At 44.1% G+C, this 15000-nt stretch overlaps 1 protein-coding gene across 1 annotated transcript in view; it reads left to right on the forward strand.

Moving 5' to 3' along the window:
- Window positions 1-15000, forward strand: part of LOC139384665 (OTU domain-containing protein 7A-like) — a 102278-nt gene that overhangs the window by 24947 nt on the left and 62331 nt on the right. Inside the window, exon 2 of the mRNA XM_071129488.1 lies at window positions 12266-12394. The gene's annotated coding sequence lies outside the window, so the exon portion shown is untranslated. The remainder of the gene's footprint in view (window positions 1-12265; window positions 12395-15000) is intronic.

Raw genomic sequence — 15000 nt, forward strand, 5'->3', positions numbered from 1 at the left:
GGGGCTAGATGGTAGTTGGTAGATGGTTGTATAGTGGGGTTAGATGGTAGCTGGTTGTGTAGTGGGGCTAGATGGTAGCTGGTTGTGTAGTGGGGCTAGATGGTAGATGGTAGATGGTTGTGTAGTGGGGCTAGATGGTAGATGGTTGTGTAGTGGGGCTAGATGATAGATGGTAGATGGTTGTGTAGTGGGGCTAGATGGTAGATGGTTGTGTAGTGGGGCTAGATGGTAGATGGTTGTGTAGTGGGGCTAGATGGTAGATGGTTGTGTAGTGGGGTTAGCTGGTGGATGGTAGATGGTTGTGTAGTGGGGTTAGATGGTAGATGGTTGTGTAGTTGGGCTAGATGGTAGATGGTTGTGTAGTGGGACTAGATGGTAGATGGTTGTATAGTGGGGCTAGATTGTAGATGGTTGTGTGGTGGGGTTAGATGGTAGATGGTAGATGGTTGTGTAGTGGGGCTAGATGGTAGATGGTAGATGGTAGATCATTGTGTAGTGGGGTTAGATGGTAGATGGTTGTGTAGTGGGGCTAGATGGTAGATGGTTGTGTAGTGGGGCTAGATGGTAGATGGTAGATGGTAGATGGTTGTGTAGTGGGGCTAGATGGTAGCCTGTTGTGTAGTGGGGTTAGATGGTAGATGGTAGATGGTAGATCATTGTGTAGTGGGGCTAGATGGTAGATGGTTGTGTAGTGGGGCTAGATGGTAGATGGTTGTATAGTGGGGCTAGATTGTTGATGGTTGTGTGGTGGGGTTAGATGGTAGATGGTAGATGGTTGTGTAGTGGGGCTAGATGGTAGATGGTAGATGGTAGATCATTGTGTAGTGGGGTTAGATGGTAGATGGTTGTGTAGTGGGGCTAGATGGTAGATGGTTGTGTAGTGGGGCTAGATGGTAGATGGTAGATGGTAGATGGTTGTGTAGTGGGGCTAGATGGTAGCCTGTTGTGTAGTGGGGCTAGATGGTAGCTGGTAGATGGTAGATGTTTTTGTAGTGGGGCTAGATGGTAGATGGTAGATGGTTGTGTAGTGGGGCTAGATGGTAGATGGTAGATGGTAGATGGTTGTGTAGTGGGGCTAGATGGTAGCCTGTTGTGTAGTGGGGCTAGATGGTAGCTGGTAGATGGTAGATGTTTTTGTAGTGGGGCTAGATGGTAGATGGTTGTATAGTGGGGTTAGATGGTAGATGGTTGTGTAGTGGGGCTAGATGGTAGATGTTTGTGTAGTTGGGCTAGATGGTAGCTGGTTGTGTAGTGGGGCTAGAGGGTAGATGGTTGTGTAGTGGGGCTAGATGATAGATGGTAGATGTTTGTGTAGTGGGGCTAGATGGTAGTTGGTAGATGGTTGTATAGTGGGGTTAGATGGTAGCTGGTTGTGTAGGGGGGCTAGATGGTAGCTGGTTGTGTAGTGGGGCTAGATGGTAGATGGTAGATGGTTGTGTAGTGGGGCTAGATGGTAGATGGTTGTGTAGTGGGGCTAGATGGTAGATGGTAGATGGTTGTGTAGTGGGGCTAGATGGTAGATGGTAGATGGTTGTGTAGTGGGGCTAGATGGTAGATGGTTGTGTAGTGGGGCTAGATGGTAGATGGTTGTGTAGTGGGGCTAGATGGTAGATGGTTGTGTAGTGGGGCTAGATGGTAGATGGTAGATGGTTGTGTAGTGGGGCTAGATGGTAGATGGTTGTGTAGTGGGGCTAGATGGTAGATGGAGATGGTAGATGGTTGTGTAGTGGGGCTAGATGGTAGCTGGTTGTGTAGTGGGGCTAGATGGTAGCTGGTAGATGGTAGATGATTGTGTATTGGGGCTACATGGTAGCTGGTTGAGTAGTGGGGCAATTTTGCACTTTCACAGCTGAGTTCCATAAATCACACATACTGTCGTATAACAGAATGGGCTGATATAAGCTGTTTCTCTAAAGCTGTCCTGGCTCTACTCATCAGCTGTTTCTCTAAAGCTGTCCTGGCTCTACTCATCAGCTGTCCTGGCTCTACTCATCAGCTGTTTCTCTAAAGATGTCCTGGCTCTACTCATCAGCTGTCCTGGCTCTATTCATCAGCTGTTTCTCTAAAGCTGTCCTGGCTCTACTCATCAGCTTTCCTGGCTCTACTCATCAGCTGTCCTGGCTCTACTCATCAGCTGTTTCTCTAAAGATGTCCTGGCTCTACTCATCAGCTGTCCTGGCTCTATTCATCAGCTGTTTCTCTAAAGCTGTCCTGGCTCTATTCATCAGCTGTCCTGGCTCTATTCATCAGCTGTTTCTCTAAAGCTGTCCTGGCTCTATTCATCAGCTGTTTCTCTAAAGATGTCCTGGCTCTACTCATCAGCTGTCCTGGCTCTACTCATCAGCTGTTTCTCTAAAGATGTCCTGGCTCTACTCATCAGCTGTTTCTCTAAAGCTGTCCTGGCTCTACTCATCAGCTGTTTCTCTAAAGCTGTCCTGGCTCTACTCATCAGCTGTCCTGGCTCTACTCATCAGCTGTCCTGGCTCTACTCATCAGCTGTTCTGGCTCTACTCATCAGCTGTCCTGGCTCTACTCATCAGCTGTCCTGGCTCTACTCATCAGCTGTTTCTCTAAAGCTGTCCTGGCTCTACTCATCAGCTGTCCTGGCTCTATTCATCAGCTGTTTCTCTAAAGCTGTCCTGGCTCTACTCATCAGCTGTCCTGGCTCTATTCATCAGCTGTTTCTCTAAACCTGTCCTGGCTCTACTCATCAGCTGTTTCTCATCAGCTGTCCTGGCTCTACTCATCAAGCCGGCCGTTCAAGGGATAGTGTTACCCTGTGCATCACCCTCCCGCTACAGTGACATGGACACGCTCTCTGTCCTTAGAGACAGCCTTGTAAACAACAACATTCCTCACAGAGAGAGAGAGAGAAAGAGGTGTTTCAGATGTACTGCTGTTGTTGTTGTTGTTGTTATATATCATCATTTTACATGAATCATTTAGCCGATGCGCTGTCTGATCATTTTGCAAGTAAAACCATAACATGTTTTTGTTATTGTTTTTGAAGAAAAAGGAAGACTGTGTTTGTTTTATCAGGGGGTTTTGTTGTGTGGATTGGGTATGTGGACAGGCAGGGAGGAAACAGAGAGGTGCTGTAATGTCATGTGGTCGTGTGGAAAACGGGGACCGGGACTTTTCACCAGCACTGCTTTATAACACCAGTAGTTTGTCTGAGTACTGACTAGTGTGTCTGAGTACTGACTAGTGTGTCTGAGTACTGACTAGTGGATCTGAGTACTGACTAGTGGATCTGAGTACTGACTAGTGTGTCTGAGTGCTGACTAGTGGGTCTGAGTACTGACTAGTGGGTCTGAGTACTGACTAGTGGATGAGAGTACTGACTAGTGGATGAGAGTACTGACTAGTGGATCTGAGTACTGACTAGTGTGTCTGAGTACTGACTAGTGTGTCTGAGTACTGACTAGTGGATCTGAGTACTGACTAGTGTGTCTGAGTACTGACTAGTGTGTCTGAGTACTGACTAGTGGATGAGAGTACTGACTATTGGGTCTGAGTACTGACTAGTGGGTTTGAGTACTGACTAGTGTGTCTGAGTGCTGACTAGTGGGTCTGAGTACTGACTAGTGGGTCTGAGTACTGACTAGTGTGTCTGAGTACTGACTAGTGGATGAGAGTACTGACTAGTGGATCTGAGTACTGACTAGTGTGTCTGAGTACTGACTAGTGTGTCTGAGTACTGACTAGTGGATCTGAGTACTGACTAGTGTGTCTGAGTACTGACTAGTGTGTCTGAGTACTGACTAGTGGATGAGAGTACTGACTAGTGGATCTGAGTACTGACTAGTAGGTCTGAGTACTGACTAGTGTGTCTGAGTACTGACTAGTGTGTCTGAGTACCGACTAGTGTGTCTGAGTACTGATTAGTGGGTCTGAGTACTGACTAGTAGGTCTGAGTACTGACTAGTGTGTCTGAGTACTGACTAGTAGGTCTGAGTACTGACTAGTAGGTCTGAGTACTGACTATTGGGTCTGAGTACTGACTAGTGGGTTTGAGTACTGACTAGTGTGTCTGAGTGCTGACTAGTGGGCCTGAGTACTGACTAGTGTATCTGAGTACTGACTAGTGTATCTGAGTACTGACTAGTGGGTCTGAGTACTGACTAGTGGGTCTTGGGCTGTCTGGGACCAAAGAAACCTGCTCCAGTAACAACATTCCTGTACATTGCTAGGACAGGATGTGAGTCTAGTCTGATTGGGTTAACTGCGTCTCCCCATTATGTTGTCAGGTTCACTGGGTCAAACTAACCAGAAGGAAGTCTAGTTATCTAAATGTAGTCAGGTTCACTGGGTCAAACTAACCAGAAGGGAAGTCTAGTTATCTAAATGTAGTCAGGTTCACTGGGTAAAACTAACCTGAAGGAAGTCTAGTTATCTAAATGTAGTCAGGTTCACTGGGTCAAACTAACCAGAAGGAAGTCTAGTTATCTAAATGTAGTCAGGTTCACTGGGTCAAACTAACCAGAAGGAAGTCTAGTTATCTAAATGTAGTCAGGTTCACTGGGTCAAACTAACCAGAAGGAAGTCTAGTTATCTAAATGTAGTCAGGTTCACTGGGTCAAACTAACCAGAAAGAAGTCTAGTTATCTAAATGTAGCCAGGTTCACTGGGTCAAACTAACCAGAAGGAAGTCTAGTTATCTAAATGTAGTCAGGTTCACTGGGTCAAACTAACCTGAAGGAAGTCTAGTTATCTAAATGTAGTCAGGTTCACTGGGTCAAACTAACCAGAAGGAAGTCTAGTTATCTAAATGTAGTCAGGTTCACTGGGTCAAACTAACCAGAAGGAAGTCTAGTTATCTAAATGTAGTCAGGTTCACTGGGTCAAACTAACCAGAAGGAAGTCTAGTTATCTAAATGTAGCCAGGTTCACTGGGTCAAACTAACCAGAAGTAAGTCTAGTTATCTAAATGTAGTCAGGTTCACTGGGTCAAACTAACCTGAAGGAAGTCTAGTTATCTAAATGTAGTCAGGTTCACTGGGTCAAACTAACCAGAAGGAAGTCTAGTTATCTAAATGTAGTCAGGTTCACTGGGTCAAACTAACCAGAAGGAAGTCTAGTTATCTAAATGTAGCCAGGTTCACTGGGTCAAACTAACCAGAAGTAAGTCTAGTTATCTAAATGTAGTCAGGTTCACTGGGTCAAACTAACCTGAAGGAAGTCTAGTTATCTAAATGTAGTCAGGTTCACTGGGTCAAACTAACCAGAAGGGAAGTCTAGTTATCTAAATGTAGTCAGGTTCACTGGGTCAAACTAACCAGAAGGGAGTCTAGTTATCTTAGTAAGAAGAAGTGTATGAGATGATTATTAAGTCTGCCGTTGTTATTGGAGAGTTTTGTCTAAACATTATTTCCAGTCTTTTTGTGTAGTTAAACAAAAAATATTCATTCTGATGAACGCTGATCACCGACATGCACAGAACACAACAGTTCTTCCCTTTTTAAACAGTTTTCTCTCCCCTGGCGTGATCTTCCCTTTTTAAACGGTTTTCTCTCTACCGGCGTGATTTGTAAAGAGGAGAAATGTCTCATTTGTTTTCGTCTGAGATCCTTCGTCCACAGTACAGGGATCAAAGGGACTGTTCCGTATGGTTCTTCAGTATGGGACATCGGCGAAATATTACACCCACCAAATAGCACCCTATTCCTTTTATAGTGCACTACTACTTTTAACCAGGGCCTCAAGTAAGTGCACTCTGTAGGGTGTAGGGTGCCATTTGTCTGGTCTAAAGTAGTGCCCTATAAAGGGGATAGTGTTCCATTTGTCTGGTCTAAAGTAGTGCACTATAACAGGAATAGGGTGCCGTTTGAGACGCTGCATGATATCTTCCTATTACACGGGGGTGAATTAAATGAATCTGGAAGTTTAATCTCCCCCTCAGTTCTCTCGACATGTCAGTGACACAGTGACGGGAGAGCTGCCAAATTGGCTCATTGTCAATGGATGAGTGTTGGATGAATCAGACTCGATTTGAGAGGGATGATGTTTGAGGATGTTACGAGTTGTTTTCGTCCTTGAGTCATTGAATACGTTTCAAGTGGCACCCTAATCCCTATATAGTGCGCTACTTTAGACCAGACAAATGGCACCCTACACACTACAGAGTGCACTACTTTAGACCAGACAAATGGCACCCTACACACTACAGAGTGCACTACTTTAGACCAGACAAATGGCACCCTAATCCCTATATAGTGCACTACTTTCGACCAGAGCCCTATTGCCCCTTGGCCAAAAGCAGAGCACTATGTAGGGAATAGGGTGCCATTTGGTGTGTAGGAATCTTTGGCGGTGTTAAGGACTAATCCGTACGGTACTGAAACATGTGATGTCTCCTGCCCTTTAGAATCTCTCACATCTACAGTAATGTATGGTATCTAGAAGACAACACGGTCAGATGGTATCTAGAAGACAACACGGTCAGATGGTATCTAGAACACAACACGGTCAGATGGTATCTAGAACACAACACGGTCAGATGGTATCTAGAATACAACACGGTCAGAGGGTATCTAGAACACAACACGGTCAGATGGTATCTAGAACAGATGGTATCTAGAACACAACACGGTCAGATGGTATCTAGGACACAACACGGTCAGATGGTATCTAGAACACAACACGGTCAGATGGTATCTAGAACACAACACGGTCAGATGGTATCTAGAACAGATGGTATCTAGAACACAACACGGTCAGATGGTATCTAGAACACAACACGGTCAGATGGTATCTAGAACACAACACGGTCAGATGGTATCTAGAACACAACACGGTCAGATGGTATCTAGAACACAACACGGTCAGATGGTATCTAGAACACAACACGGTCAGATGGTATCTAGAACACAACACGGTCAGATGGTATCTAGAACACAACACGGTCAGATGGTATCTAGAACACAACACGGTCAGATGGTATCTAGAACACAACACGGTCAGATGGTATCTAGAACACAACACGGTCAGATGGTATCTAGAACACAACACGGTCAGATGGTATCTAGAACACAACACGGTCAGATGGTATCTAGAACACAACACGGTCAGATGGTATCTAGACGATCAGATGGTATCTAGAACACAACACGGTCAGATGGTATCTAGAATACAACACGGTCAGAGGGTATCTAGAACACAACACGGTCAGATGATATCTAGAACACAACACGGTCAGAGGGTATCTAGAACACAACACGGTCAGAGGGTTTCTAAAACACAACACGGTCAGATGGTATCTAGAATACAACATGGTCAGATGGTATCTAGAACACAACACGGTCAGATGGTATCTAGAACACAACACGGTCAGAGGGTTTCTAGAACACAACACGGTCAGATGGTATCTAGAATACAACATGGTCAGATGGTATCTAGAACACAACACGGTCAGATGGTATCTAGAACACAACACGGTCAGATGGTATCTAGAACACAACACGGTCAGAGGGTATCTAGAACACAACACGGTCAGATGGTATCTAGAACACAACACGGTCAGATGGTATCTAGAACACAACACGGTCAGATGGTATCTAGAACACAACACGGTCAGATGGTATCTAGAACACAACACGGTCAGATGGTATCTAGAACACAACACGGTCAGATGGTATCTAGAACACAACACGGTCAGAGGGTATCTAGAACACAACACGGTCAGATGGTATCTAGAACACAACACGGTCAGATGGTATCTAGAACACAACACGGTCAGATGGTATCTAGAACACAACACGGTCAGATGGAATCTAGAACACAACACGGTCAGATGGTATCTAGAAGACAACACGGTCAGATGGTATCTAGAACACAACACGGTCAGATGGTATCTAGAACACAACACGGTCAGATGGTATCTAGAACACAACACGGTCAGAGGGTTTCTAGAACACAACGCGGTCAGATGGTATCTAGAACACAACACGGTCAGATGGTATCTAGAATACAACACGGTCAGATGGTATCTAGAACACAACACGGTCAGATGGTATCTAGAACACAACACGGTCAGATGGTATCTAGAACACAACACGGTCAAATGGTATCTAGAACACAACACGGTCAGATGGTATCTAGAACACAACACGGTCAGAGGGTATCTAGAACACAACACGGTCAGATGGTATCTAGAACACAACACGGTCAGATAGTATCTAGAACACATCACGGTCAGATGGTATCTAGAACACAACACGGTCAGATAGTATCTAGAACACAACACGGTCAGATAGTATCTAGAACACAACACGATCAGATGGTATCTAGAACACAACACGGTCAGAGGGTATCTAGAACACAACACGGCCAGAGGGTATCTAGAACACAACACGACCAGAGGGTATCTAGAACACAACACGGCCAGAGTGTATCTAGAACACAACACGGTCAGAGGGTATCTAGAACACAACACGGTCAGATGGTATCTAGAACACGATCAGATGGTATCTAGAACACAACACGGTCAGATGGTATCTAGAACACAACACGGTCAGAGGGTATCTAGAACACAACACGGTCAGACGGTATCTAGAACACAACACGGTCAGATGGTATCTAGAACACAACACGGTCAGATAGTATCTAGAACAGATGGCATCTAGAACACATCACGGTGAGATAGTATCTAGAACACAACACGGTCAGATGGTATCTAGAACACAACACGGTCAGATAGTATCTAGAACACAACACGACCAGAGGGTATCTAGAACACAACACGGCCAGAGTGTATCTAGAACACAACACGGTCAGAGGGTATCTAGAACACAACACGGTCAGATGGTATCTAGAACACGATCAGATGGTATCTAGAACACAACACGGTCAGATGGTATCTAGAACACAACACGGTCAGAGGGTATCTAGAACACAACACGGTCAGACGGTATCTAGAACACAACACGGTCAGATGGTATCTAGAACACAACACGGTCAGATAGTATCTAGAACACAACACGGTCAGAGGGTATCTAGAACACAACACGGTCAGATGGTATCTAGAACACAACACGGTCAGATAGTATCTAGAACACATCACGGTCAGATGGTATCTAGAACACAACACGGTCAGATAGTATCTAGAACACAACACGGTCAGATAGTATCTAGAACACAACACGATCAGATGGTATCTAGAACACAACACGGTCAGAGGGTATCTAGAACACAACACGGCCAGAGGGTATCTAGAACACAACACGACCAGAGGGTATCTAGAACACAACACGGCCAGAGTGTATCTAGAACACAACACGGTCAGAGGGTATCTAGAACACAACACGGTCAGATGGTATCTAGAACACGATCAGATGGTATCTAGAACACAACACGGTCAGATGGTATCTAGAACACAACACGGTCAGAGGGTATCTAGAACACAACACGGTCAGACGGTATCTAGAACACAACACGGTCAGATAGTATCTAGAACACAACACGGTCAGATAGTATCTAGAACACAACACGATCAGATGGTATCTAGAACACAACACGGTCAGATGGTATCTAGAACACAACACGGTCAGAGGGTATCTAGAACACAACACGGTCAGACGGTATCTAGAACACAACACGGTCAGATGGTATCTAGAACACAACACGGTCAGATAGTATCTAGAACACAACACGGTCAGAGGGTATCTAGAACACAACACGGTCAGATGGTATCTAGAACACAACACGGTCAGATAGTATCTAGAACACATCACGGTCAGATGGTATCTAGAACACAACACGGTCAGATAGTACCTAGAACACAACACGGTCAGATAGTATCTAGAACACAACACGATCAGATGGTATCTAGAACACAACACGGTCAGAGGGTATCTAGAACACAACACGGCCAGAGGGTATCTAGAACACAACACGACCAGAGGGTATCTAGAACACAACACGGCCAGAGTGTATCTAGAACACAACACGGTCAGAGGGTATCTAGAACACAACACGGTCAGATAGTATCTAGAACACAACACGGTCAGAGGGTATCTAGAACACAACACGGTCAGATGGTATCTAGAACACAACACGGTCAGATAGTATCTAGAACACATCACGGTCAGATGGTATCTAGAACACAACACGGTCAGATAGTATCTAGAACACAACACGGTCAGATAGTATCTAGAACACAACACGATCAGATGGTATCTAGAACACAACACGGTCAGAGGGTATCTAGAACACAACACGGCCAGAGGGTATCTAGAACACAACACGACCAGAGGGTATCTAGAACACAACACGGCCAGAGTGTATCTAGAACACAACACGGTCAGAGGGTATCTAGAACACAACACGGTCAGATGGTATCTAGAACACGATCAGATGGTATCTAGAACACAACACGGTCAGATGGTATCTAGAACACAACACGGTCAGAGGGTATCTAGAACACAACACGGTCAGACGGTATCTAGAACACAACACGGTCAGATAGTATCTAGAACACAACACGGTCAGATAGTATCTAGAACACAACACGATCAGATGGTATCTAGAACACAACACGGTCAGATGGTATCTAGAACACAACACGGTCAGAGGGTATCTAGAACACAACACGGTCAGACGGTATCTAGAACACAACACGGTCAGATGGTATCTAGAACACAACACGGTCAGATAGTATCTAGAACACAACACGGTCAGAGGGTATCTAGAACACAACACGGTCAGATGGTATCTAGAACACAACACGGTCAGATAGTATCTAGAACACATCACGGTCAGATGGTATCTAGAACACAACACGGTCAGATAGTATCTAGAACACAACACGGTCAGATAGTATCTAGAACACAACACGATCAGATGGTATCTAGAACACAACACGGTCAGAGGGTATCTAGAACACAACACGGCCAGAGGGTATCTAGAACACAACACGACCAGAGGGTATCTAGAACACAACACGGCCAGAGTGTATCTAGAACACAACACGGTCAGAGGGTATCTAGAACACAACACGGTCAGATGGTATCTAGAACACGATCAGATGGTATCTAGAACACAACACGGTCAGATGGTATCTAGAACACAACACGGTCAGAGGGTATCTAGAACACAACACGGTCAGACGGTATCTAGAACACAACACGGTCAGATGGTATCTAGAACACAACACGGTCAGATAGTATCTAGAACAGATGGCATCTAGAACACATCACGGTGAGATAGTATCTAGAACACAACACGGTCAGATGGTATCTAGAACACAACACGGTCAGATAGTATCTAGAACACAACACGATCAGAGGGACATCTCTTATGTCACTCCTCCCATGCAGCTGTAGATACACCTCATACCATCACCACAGACAACAACAACCTACGGACGTCAACATCAACCTCTGGGATGTTAATCAGCATAGTTTAGGAACAATGAGCAACAATCTAGAACATGAACGTTATTAGCTGGGCATACCTCCCATGTCACAGCTCTCAGTTCTAGGTACAACCAGGTACAACTCTCCTCCTACCAACAACAACAGCAACTGGTTGGACGTCAAAGAGAACCTCTGACGTCAGTCAGAAAGAGCAACGATCATTACTACCTTTATAATTGGTTCCTGGAAGCTCAGCACTCCTCCCGGTGGAAATACAAAGCACTCATCCAATGACTAGATGTATCTCTCTCTCCGTCTCTCTCTCTCTCGCTCTCTCTCTCTCTCTCTCTCGCTGTCTCTCTGTCTCTCTCTCTGTCTCTCTGTCGCTGTCTCTCTCTCTCTCTCTCTCTCTCTCTCTCTCTCTGTGTCTCTGTCTCTCTGTCTCTGTTTCTCTCTGTCTCTCTCTCTCTGGTCCAGACTGTTTTAGTCATACTAAACATTCACAGCGAACCCAAATCCGTTGCACTTATCAGCCTTTACTCACGCCAGCTGTCCATGTAAACATCAGATGTATATATATGAATATGAGCCTTTCTCAGGCTGTTGAAAGTTAACCAGTGATCAAATTGGACATGCAGACCACACGTGAGAGTTAGTGAGTGAGAGAGGACATCTAGATGATATATGGCTCAGGTGGTAGAGTGTGGTGCTTGCAACGCCAATGTTGTGGGTTTGATTCCCACGGAGGACCAATCACAAAATGTATGGACTCACTAATTACTGTTGGTCTCTCTGGATAAGAGTGTCTGCTCCTTGACCTAAATGATTGACGGACATTCATGAAATAACATCTCCGGTGTCCAATGAGAATGTCAATGTTCTGAGATGATGTTCTTCTCTCTTTCTCTCAGTAACCGGTGTTCCCTCCATCATGTCTGCCGGTGAAACGATGGATTAAAGAGTAGAGCCGTTGTGTGTGATGTCAGACACAAGCATGCCTCAGAAAGGGCATCTAACAACCCCACTGTGATCAGATAGAAGTAAGTCTGACCTCTTCTACTGCTTCTTCCTCTTCTACTGCTTCTTCTACTGCTTATTCTACTGCTTCTTCTACTGCTTCTTCTACTGCTTCTTCTACTGCTTCTTCTTCTACTGCTTCTTCTACTGCTTCTTCTACTGCTTCTTCTACTGCTTCTTCTTCTACTGCTTCTTCTACTGCTTCTTCTACTGCTTCTTCTACTGCTTCTTCTACTGCTTCTTCTACTGCTTCTTCTTCTTCTACTACTTCTTCTTCTGCTGCTTCTTCTACTGCTTCTTCTACTGCTTCTTCTTTTACTGCTTCTTCTACTGCTTCTTCTTCTTCTACTACTTCTTCTTCTACTACTTCTTCTACTGCTTCTTCTTCTTCTTCTGCTGCTTCTTCTTCTTCTTCTTCTTCTACTGCTTCTTCTGCTTCTTCTTTTACTGCTTCTTCTTCTTCTTCTACTACTGCTTCTTCTTCTTCTTCTACTGCTTCTTCTACTGCTTCTTCTACTGCTTCTTCTACTGCTTCTTCTTCTTCTACTACTTCTTCTTCTGCTGCTTCTTCTTCTTCTTCTACTGCTTCTTCTACTGCTTCTTCTTCTGCTTCTTCTTTTACTGCTTCTTCTTTTACTGCTTCTTCTTCTTCTTCTTCTTCTACTGCTTCTTCTTCTGCTTCTTCTTTTACTGCTTCTTCTTCTACTGCTTCTTCTTCTTCTTCTTCTTCTTCTACTGCTGCTGCTTCTTCTTCTGCTGCTGCTTCTTCTTCTTCTACAGCTTCTTCTTCTTCTTCTTCTACTGCTGCTTCTTCTTCTTCTACTGCTTCTTCTTCTGCTTCTTCTTTTACTGCTTCTTCTTCTTCTACTGCTTCTTCTTCTTCTTCTACTGCTGCTTCTTCTTCTTCTTCTTCTACTGCTGCTTCTTCTTCTACTGCTGCTTCTTCTTCTTCTACTGCTTCTTCTTCTTCTTCTACTGCTTCTTCTTCTTCTACTGCTTCTTCTTCTATTGCTTCTTCTTCTTCTTCTTCTTCTAATGCTTCTTCTTCTTCTACTGCTGCGTCTTCTTCTTCTACAGCTTCTCCTTCTCCTACTGCTTCTTTTTCTTCTTCTACTGTTTCTTCCTCTCTCTCGGCTTCTTCTTCTTCTTCTACTGTTTCTTCTTCTTCTACTGCTTCTTCTTCTTCTTCTACTGCTTCTTCTTCTTCTACTGCTTCTTCTTCTTCTTCTACTGCTTCTTTTTCTTCTTCTACTGTTTCTTCTTCTTCTACGGCTTCTTCTTCTTCTTCTACTGTTTCTTCTTCTACTGCTTCTTCTTCTTCTTCTACTGCTTCTTCTTCTTCTACTGCTTCTTCTTCTTCTTCTTCTACTTCTTCTTCTTCTACTGCTTCTTCTTCTTCTACTGCTTCTTCTTCTTCTACTGCTTCTTCTTCTTCTTCTACTGCTTCTTCTTCTTCTTCTACTGCTTCTTCTTCTTCTTCTTCTACTGCTTCTTCTTCTTCTTCTACTGCTTCTTCTTCTTCTTCTTCTACTGCTTCTTCTTCTTCTTCTACTGCTTCTTCTTCTTCTACTGCTTCTTCTTCTTCTACTGCTTCTTCTTCTTCTACTGCTATAATCTGTACTGCAGAAGTTATTGTTCATGTAATGATGAGGCTATATTCCACCTATCCCTTAAATATATCATTTTTCTTTGGAGTCCATCTTCCATTTTCAATGTTCAGTCAAATGTGTTTTTATAGGAGGGTCGTTCTTGAATTCAGGTGGTATTTGGAAAGAATTTACACTACTGTTAAAGTGTGGGGTCACTTAGAAATGTTCTTGTTTCTGAAAGAAAACCACATTTTTGGTCTGTTAAAATAACATCAAATTGATCAGAAATACAGTGTAGACATTGTTAATGTTGTAAATGACTATTATAGCCGAAGTTGGCTCCCCTGCCTGTTCGGGCGGTGCTCGGCGGTCGTCGTCACCGTCCTATTAGAAGTTGGCTCCCCTGCCTGTTCGGGCGGTGCTCGGCGGTCGTCGTCACCGTCCTACTAGAAGTTGGCTCCCCTGCCTTTTCGGGCGGTGCTCGGCGGTCGTCGTCACCGTCCTATTAGAAGTTAGCACTCAACACAACATGGTAGCAGCACAACATGGTAGCATGGTGTCAACTGTGTGACCTTATATAGACAGGTGTGTGCCTTTCCAAATCATGTTCAATTAAATCAATTAAATTTACCACAGGGGAACTCCAATCAAGTTGTAGAAACATCTCAAGGATGGTCAATAGAAACAGGATGCACCTGATCTCAATTTAGAGTCTCATAGCAAAGGGTCTGAATACTTATGTAAATAAGGTATTTCAGTTTTTTTTTATGTAATTATGGGCTATTGTGTGTTTGATGAAAGTCAAAATATATTTAATACACGTTAGAATAAGGCTGTAACGTAACAAAATGTGGAAAAGTCAAAGAGGTCTGAATACACTTTATACAATATAAGGGTTTGTGGACCAGACCAAACCGCGGGCCTTGAGTTGGACACTTAAAGTGTTTTTATGCCATAGTGAAGGGACAGCATTCACCACCGCAATTAAAAGAATGACCCAGGTTAATTGATTGGTCGATTGATTTAATTGGTTAACTGAT

The sequence above is a fragment of the Oncorhynchus clarkii genome, chromosome 26 (assembly GCF_045791955.1).
Source record: "Oncorhynchus clarkii lewisi isolate Uvic-CL-2024 chromosome 26, UVic_Ocla_1.0, whole genome shotgun sequence".
In the NCBI taxonomy this organism is placed as follows: domain Eukaryota; kingdom Metazoa; phylum Chordata; class Actinopteri; order Salmoniformes; family Salmonidae; genus Oncorhynchus; species Oncorhynchus clarkii.